The 8,285-nt window shown below is 42.8% G+C and overlaps 1 long non-coding RNA gene and 4 other non-coding genes across 6 annotated transcripts; all 5 read right to left on the bottom strand.

Moving 5' to 3' along the window:
* Positions 1-506: 506 nt before the first annotated feature.
* On the bottom strand, positions 507-3,318 carry LOC105090384 (uncharacterized). Of its 2 annotated transcripts, none has more exons than XR_837253.3 (6): positions 3,016-3,318; positions 2,539-2,594; positions 1,901-1,999; positions 1,551-1,629; positions 1,170-1,210; positions 507-614 (listed from the first exon to the last, which is right to left on the bottom strand). It is a non-coding gene; the product is annotated as an uncharacterized LOC105090384 (long non-coding RNA). The 2 variants fall into 2 exon arrangements; XR_010383911.1 differs by having other exon boundaries at positions 3,025-3,318.
* On the bottom strand, positions 685-758 carry LOC116156991 (small nucleolar RNA SNORD99). Its single transcript, XR_004140956.1, has one exon. It is a non-coding gene; the product is annotated as a small nucleolar RNA SNORD99 (small nucleolar RNA).
* LOC116156982 (small nucleolar RNA SNORA61) lies at positions 1,394-1,523 on the bottom strand. Its single transcript, XR_004140947.1, has one exon. It is a non-coding gene; the product is annotated as a small nucleolar RNA SNORA61 (small nucleolar RNA).
* LOC116157040 (small nucleolar RNA SNORA44) lies at positions 1,724-1,853 on the bottom strand. Its single transcript, XR_004141002.1, has one exon. It is a non-coding gene; the product is annotated as a small nucleolar RNA SNORA44 (small nucleolar RNA).
* Positions 2,359-2,493, bottom strand: LOC116157029 (small nucleolar RNA SNORA16B/SNORA16A family). The gene has a single exon (XR_004140991.1). It is a non-coding gene; the product is annotated as a small nucleolar RNA SNORA16B/SNORA16A family (small nucleolar RNA).
* Positions 3,319-8,285: the final 4,967 nt, after the last annotated feature.

Raw genomic sequence — 8,285 nt, 5'->3', positions numbered from 1 at the left:
TAACCACTGTCATGCTCCCAAACTGGGCAGTTTTATTTGCTTTCAGGTACTCCCTCCAACAAATTTGCTTCAAGTCTGGTGGCTAGGTAGAATTTATTAGAACTGGGGAAGTTGCGTGCCCCATGTAAGTGTTGGGGCCAGCTTGGTCTAGACCAAAAGGCCTGCATAATTTTAGGGACAGGCCTGTGTAACCAAGCCCACTTGTTTCTTAACTAAATGCACTAACAGGTATAAACCCACTTACATACAAGGGATGGTAATTCAGAAAGATAACCTGACCTTGAAGTGTCAACCAGCACCAAACCAGATCTCCATGCTAGTGTTTTACACATTCCTACTGTGACGTGCAAATAAATTAGGTATAATTGGAATTTTAGACTTGATCATATTGCCCCTCAGAGATCAACATTTTTTAGTTTTTTTTATAGTTCATTCTGGGTCTCTGGATCATTTAGATAAGAGGATAACCAACAGTTCGAGGGACATGAAGAAAACTGACACAAACATACATGCAGGAGTTTATTGGTCACTTACATGCCAGGTACAAACATTAGCCAAAAAAAGTCATGGTTTCCACTTAAAAGCCTGTTGTCTCTTCCCATAGTGTTTCTCCCCTGAAAAGGAAGTGTAAGCCAGTGTTAGTATTTCCTCAATTAATCAATGCCATCGAGGCATTTTCCTAAGAGCTGGTCTCAGTCCCATATCCGCATTTATCATCCATAGATGTCCACTCAGATTAGGTTTCATCCTGGACCAGTCAGACTGAAATGAACTGCTTTGTTTCTATCCACTCACTCTCCCCAGGGAGATGTGGTTTAGACTCCATGGTCTGAGGTTACCCAGAACAATCACACGTTAGCTCAAGCCACCACTGCACTTTCATAGCAACCAGCCCTTTGCTGTAAAATGCAGGGCTGTCCTTTTCTACATTTCACTCACAGCAGAATGTGCTTTTAGCCTTTAGGGTTAGCGATCTAACAGACCAAGCCACACTGGAAACATTATTTGTCCTGAGGTTACGAACGGCCAACAAAGCACACAGGGAAGGCCAGATGTAAATGAGGTATTAAAAAGACAAGACTTTTACATACAGACCTGAACAGCCTTATCTATTTGCTATGTTTAGGGGTCATAGTAGTGATAAAACTTCAGGTGGACATTCAACTCACCCAACTCTGCAGATCCAAAATCACAGATGAAGACAGTTTCACTGTTAACAGAAAAAACATTCTCAATCAAGAGGCAAGAAAGCTACCAATCAATCCCTCCCAAATACAGAAATACTAGTCAGCAACCACTATGCCAACTGTCCAGACTTTCACATACAGCCTCCCTTTAAACCTAAGATTAGCCCATTTTACAGGGGAAGAGGAACAAATTCTAAGATAATTAACCTTGTTTGAAACTAGCCCTCATACTAGAGCAGATACTAGCACTGTGTGGACAGCTTCAGTACTACTATTCCTCCTTTTACGACCACCAAGACCAGTGTTCAGATCCGATGGGAAAGGGAACAGGAGGGTCAAGCCATCTTCAACATCCAACTTTACCTTATTCTAGAGATTCAGCTCCAGAAACAAGCTGGTATCTTTTAGTATCAGGCACTGCCGGTAAAATCCAGGGGGGAACCTGTAGGAAAGAAGTGAAGTTCTAAACCAAAAAGTTGATCCAGTACACCCATCTACATGAAGTTGATGGAAACAGCTGGACCCAGGCCCTGAGATAATATAGGAAAGGCGAGTGGCAGCTGCAGGTATAAGCTGACCTGCGCTGTCAAAGTCTCTCCAAGTTGCTCTTGCATGCAGTTGGAGATCCCATGGCCACAACAAGCCACAGCCCTTGGAAACATGCTGTACTGACCCAACTTAGCTCCCAAATCAAGTCTCCACAAGAAACCTACCAGGTCCTGGGACTCTAGTCTCTGTCATCACTGTCATGACGAGTCTTCACTCACCAGAAATACCAACTTCAGTCATACTGGACTCTCCATCTGGCACAGCTAAGATGAGAACACAATTGTCCTGAATGATCTTACTGCTCCCTTCATCTGGTTTGCAGAACCAAGGTTCTGACTGGTCTTTGGTCCCAGTACTGATGTCATAAGCTTTTCAGGGCAATGACCCAAAGCACTGCCAAGATCTGTGGTGCTTGCCGCTGGATTTTCCCAGTACAGATATCTAACCCACTCCCATCTGCCCCTCTATGCTGGTTCTTGGCTTCTGCAAGCAACTTCTCAAATGCCTCATTCTGTTAACTCTGTATGCAGGAACCCACCAGTGGAACATTTCTGATGGCCTCTGGAAACGTTTCAGTTTTAATAAGGGTCTCTGGCTATACCTGAGAAATGACAGGTACAATAGCTGTCTTTTCCTGAAATGTTGCAGATCAGTTACAGCAAACAGAACGGCGACCGTCAAGGAAAAATGTCACTCTGGGCTCCTTTTTGACCACAGCAGCTATGTGGAAGCAGCTGCAGCTTCGATAAGGGCCACAGGCAACCGAGATCATGAAACAGCCTCAACAGCTGTCCAGACTCACCTAAATCCTGTGCATCAGGACGTGTCACCAATACATCTACTGGGACATTCTGGAGACTAAGAGAGAGAACAGACATCCTATAGGTCTCAATCACCATTTTACTATCTGCCGGTGTTTTGTCTCACTTTACCTTCACAGGATCATTTAATCATTACCTCAATTTACATAATTAAGTTAATTGCTGAAAGTCGCCTATCAATGGAGAAATTGACTTAAGTGGGGACTCAAAATAGAATCTGAGTAACCCCGTCTTTCAGAAAACGCTGTCCTTATACCCACAAGGGTGACCAACTTAACATGTGTCGTGCAGCCAGATAACTTAGATGAAAGTAGGGAAGTCACTTGCCGAAGGTGACAAAGCAACTGTCACAGGCATATTCAACGTCTGGCTGACCTCACCACGTGTTCTACCCAATTAGGCCACTTCAGCCCCACACCTGCCGTGAACACGGACGGCCGCCCGACCGCCCCACTCACCTGTCCTACCGAGAGCGCAGGGCCGCCCAGGCCGAGACGCGAGCAGGGCGCGGCCCTCACGAGCTGCGGCCGCTCTCACCGCGCAAGCGGCCAACGTTGCCTTCCCGACCTCGGCCCCGGCAGGCCCAGTCCTCCGTGCCGCGCTCAACATCCCGCAGCCTCAGGAGGCAGCCCCGCCGAATGCGGCGCCGGTGGCTGCGAGGTTAAGGCCGAGTGCGGCGGAGTATGGGCGTGGACGGCAGCAGGCCAAGAATCGCAGGAGCTGAGACACGCGACACACGGCAGCAGGCAAAAAGGATGGCTGTATGCCGGCAGGGGTTTATATAAGTCCTACCGCGGCCGCGCCTGACAACTGGAGCCGCGCGCGCAGGCCGCTGGGAGTTGTAGTTCGTCCGCCTTCCAGCGCGGGGCGGTGCGTTGGCTCCCAGCCCCAAGCGCCTGTGGGGCGGGACCTTTTTCTCTCAGCTGGAGGAACCATCTAAGTGATTTCTTTGAATTCCAAAGAAGCTCCTCCGCCTTGGTTTGGCATTCAGTGGATGTCCAGTACCAGGTCTTGGGCTCATAAGTCCCGCCGTGACTTCTGGAGTTCAGTCCAGGGAGACTTTCAAAATCGGGGAGTTAATCGTTAACCTTGTGAGCTGGGAAAGGGCTCCAATCAGAGATCAGACCACGGTGGGCACGTGGAGGAGCAGCGACTGAATGCATTTTGGGGAGGGGCTCTGTGCGGTTCTCTTGGAGAGGGGGTTTGGGGAGGGCTTCTTAGGAAGAGGCGACTGATTACTCGTAAGATGAATGCATTATTTGTTCAAGGCTTATCCCTTACGCTAATAAACAACTTTACTGAGTGCACTATGCTCGATTATCTCAGCTACTTTGCATAATAACCCTGTGTGTGGGTATTATAATTATGCCCTTTTTTACACAGATACAGAAACTGAGGAATGGGGCATCCACAGTTAGCAAACGAGGTAAGGACTGGAATCCCGGAGCCCACCCCAGATACCACCCTCATAATCACTGTGCCGTGTGCAAGTTTTGTCCACGGAATGAGCAAGCATCAATATAAAAACAAATAGTAATTGTCAAGAATTAAGCACCTATTCTGTGCTTAATCTATTCATTAATTTTTATCCTTACATACACTTTTTGTTTTCTAGGGGAGGTACTGGGGGTTGAGCCCAGGACGTCATGCACGCTAAGTACAGTGCTTTACCACGAAGCTATACCCCCACCCCCTTACATACACTTTGAAAAATAGATGTTACTGTTTAAAATGTAGAGAAAGCAATACCCTAAGAGGATTAAGAAACTCTGATGACTTCCAAATGTGTTTTGTCGACTGAAATAAAATCACACAACATGAGAGTTGTGGGTTAAGTTTTACTGGGGCAAATGAGGACTATAGCATGGGAGATATCATCCCAGAAAGCTCTGAGAAACTGTTCCAAAGAGGCAGGGGGAAGACTCAGTATTATATATGATTTCGGTGAAGGGGGTACGTACAGTCAAGCACACACTTAGGCAGAGGCTTGTTGCTAGTCATGAGGAGCAGATGTCACCGTTAATGATTTTAGTGCTTTTCTAGATATGAGGAGATGCAAGAATTGGGGTCATAAAATCTCCTGAAGATATCTTTATCTTAAAAGATACCTTTTAACTGAAGGCCTATTCAGCCAGTTTTCCCAGAGCACAGAGCAACTCATTCCTGACCTTGATCCTGAACTCCTTTCAGAGAGTGTTGGAAGTCAGCAGCTGCAGCGGCTCATGATTTAATCCAAGCAGAGTTAGATAGCAAGTGCCAACGTGATCCAACCCTTGTTAAGCAGATGGCAAGTGCCAATTTTTTAGTTAGCAGTTTCTTTAGCCCCACTTTTCTCCTGAGCTCCAGACCTTATATTCTGTTGCTTCCATGACAGCTGCAGTTGAATGTCTAAGCTTCTCAGAACCCAGCCTTTGGTGGGTGGGGTGTGGGTCAGTGGTAGAGCACATGCTTATCATGCATGAGGTCCTGGGTTCAATCCCTCCAGTAAAAAAAAAAAAGGAGGAGGAGGAGATGGAGGAGGATAAGGAGAAGAAGAAAAAGAAGACAGCCTTTCCTCCTCCAAACCTGCCTTTCCCCATCTCAAAGTCCCTAGGGTGACCCAGGACTCCTACTCTAACATCCCATTTCCAATCCATCAGCAAATCCTGTATTCACCTTTAAGATGCCTCACCTCTTAAAGACTTAAATGAAAGACCAGATACTATAAAACTCCTAAAGGAAAACATAGGCAGAACACTCTTGGACATAAATCACAGCAATATATCTTTTGAACCAGCTCCTGGAGTAATGGAAATAAAAGCAAAAATAAATTGGGGTCTGATTAAACTTAAAAGCTTTTGCACAGCTAAGGATACCATCAACCAAATGAAAAGACAACCTACAGAATAGGAGAAAAATATTTGCAAATGATGTGACCAACAAAGGACTAATTTCCAAAATATACAAACAGCTCATACACGTTAATATCAAAAAGAAACAAGCAACCCAATCAAAAAATGTTCAGAAGACCTAAATAGACATCTCTCCAAAGAAGACACACAGATGGCCAACAAGCACATGAAAAGATGCTCAACATCACTAATTGTTAGAGAAATGCAAATCAAAACTTTAATGAGATATTCCCTTATACTGGTCAGAATGGCCATCATTAATAAGTCTACAAACGATAAATGCCAGAGAGGGTGTGGAGAAAAAGGAACCCTCCTACACTGTTGGTGGGAGTGTAAATTGGCGCAGCCATTATGGAGGATAGTATGGAGGTTCCTTAAAAAACTAAAAGTAGACTTAACATATGATCCAGCAATCCCACTCTTGGGCACATAACCAGAGAAAAATATAATCCAAAAAGACAGATGCACCCCAATGCTCATAGCAGCATTATTTACAATAGCCAAATGTCCATTAATAGATGACTGGATAAAGAAGTTGTGGTATATGTATACAATGGAATACTACTCAGCCATAAAAAATGATAAAATAATGCCATTTGCCCCAATGTGGATGGACCTGGAGACTCTCATTCTAAGTGGAGTAAGCCAGAAAGAGAAAGAAAAATGCCATATGATATCACTTATATGTGGAATCTTAAAAAAAAAAGACACAAATGAACTTATCTACAAAACAGAAACAGACTCACAAACATAGAGAACAAACTTATGGTTACCAGGGGGAAAAGGGGGTGGGAAGGGATAAACTGGGAGTTCAAAAATTGCATCTCTTGGGGAGTGATGGAAATGTGAGCTATCTTGAGTGTGGTAGTGGTTTCATGGGTGTATACATACATCTATCAAAATTCATCAAATTGAAAAAAAAAATTCATCAAATTGTATATTTGAAATATGCATAGTCTGCTCTACAGGAACCATATCACAATAAAGTTGTTAAAAAAACAAAACAAAAAAGATGCCTCACCTCCTCTGATGCTATCATTATTGCTGACCCAGAACTCTTCTAACTAGTCACCCTGATTCTGCCATTGCCCCTACAGTCTGGTCTCAACACACAAGTCAGGTTGTTAAAGAGCAAAAATTTTTAAATTTGATGAATCCAATATATAGATTTTTTTCTTTTTTAGTTTGTGCTTTTTGTGCCCTATTTTTAAAATCTTTACCTAACTCAAAGACATTAAAGTTTTCTATGTTTTTTTCTAAAAGTTTATAGTGTTAGCTTTTATAATTAGATCTGTGATTCATTTTGAGTTAATTTTTGTGTATCACGTGAGGTAAGAATCAAGGTTTGCTTATTGCATATTGGCTACCCAATTGTTACATCTTCATTAGTTGAAAGGATTTTTTTTTCCCCATCTAAGTGCTTTGGCACCTTTGTTAAAAATCAGTTGGTCATAAACAAAAAAAATCAGTTGGCCATATGTGTAGGTCTGTTTCTGTACCCAATACTATACTATCTTGGTTACCATAGCTTTTTAATAAGTTTTGAAATAGGACAGTATAAATCATCCAACTTTGTTCTTTTCCTAAATTGTTTTTAGCTATTCAGTCCTTTGCATTTCCATATCAATTTTAGTATCAGGTAACTCATATTTTTCTAAAAAGCCTATTGGGATTTGGTTTGTATTGCATTGAATCTATAGATTAATTTGGGAAGAATTGACATCTTAACAATATTGAGTCTTCACATTCATGAGGATGGTATATCTCTCCATTTATTTAAGTCATCTTCAATTTCTCTCAACAGTGCTTTGTAATTTTCAGTGTACAAGTCTTGCATCTTACATATCTTTTGTCAAATTTACCCCTAAGTTTTTCATATATTTTATGCTATTGTAAATGGTATTACTTTTGTTAAATTCCAAATGATCATTGCTAGTATACACATAAAGAATTAATTTTTGTATGTTGATTTATATCCTGCGACCCTACTAAACTCACTTATTCTTTGTTGTAAGTTCCTTAGGTTTGTCCACATGTCAAAGAATAAAAATGGGTTTACTTTTTCTTTTCCCATCTGGATGCATTTTATTTCTTTTTCTTGTCTTATAGTACTGGCTAGGACCTCCAGTACAATGTTGAATTAATAAGTTATATTTCATCAAAATTAAAAACTCTTGACCTTCAAATGACACTGTTAAGAAAATAAAACGCAAGAGGCCCTTCTTGATTGCTCCTGGATCTGGGCTCCAACAGAGCTCCGCAGCAGTGGAAGCTCACAGGCGCCGTTGGCCGCTGGCGGCTCAGGGAGCGTGGAGTAGCGGCGCGGGGTGCTTGGGAATCATCATCCAGGGACCTTCCCGAGACCACAAGAAAACATGGGGAGAATTTTCCTCACAGGAGAAAAAGCCAAGTCAGTGTTAAAATGCTACCCAAGAGCTAATGGACTTTTTGAGGAGATAAGAAAGGGCAACATTGAGTGTAAACACAAGGAAGAAGTCTGCACATTTGAAGAAGCAAGAGAGGCTTTCTTCAAATATATATGAGAAAACTGAGTTTTACTTTTCCCTTGGAGCAGAGGGAAATAGGCTGTGAATGAACTCCAACATCAACCGGCTCAGAAAAGAAAGAAAAAAGTTGTTTTGTGTGAAGTTCTATTATGCATGCATTGATGGAAAATTCATTACATCAGTCAGGGACATGTCTGCGCCACTCCCCAGACTCCTAACTGTTGGATAAAAGGGTTGATGAGGCAGAGGGAATGCAGATTTTGCAAGTGTCATACCCTGCTGCCTCTGTCTCCATCCCCACTGACCCCTGCCCCAATCCTGCCCCAAGCC

The sequence above is a fragment of the Camelus dromedarius genome, chromosome 14, assembly GCF_036321535.1.
Source record: "Camelus dromedarius isolate mCamDro1 chromosome 14, mCamDro1.pat, whole genome shotgun sequence".
Taxonomy (NCBI): Eukaryota; Metazoa; Chordata; class Mammalia; order Artiodactyla; family Camelidae; genus Camelus; species Camelus dromedarius.
The sequence above is the reverse complement of the archived record's forward strand: the minus strand, read 5'-3'. Positions and strand labels throughout refer to the sequence as shown.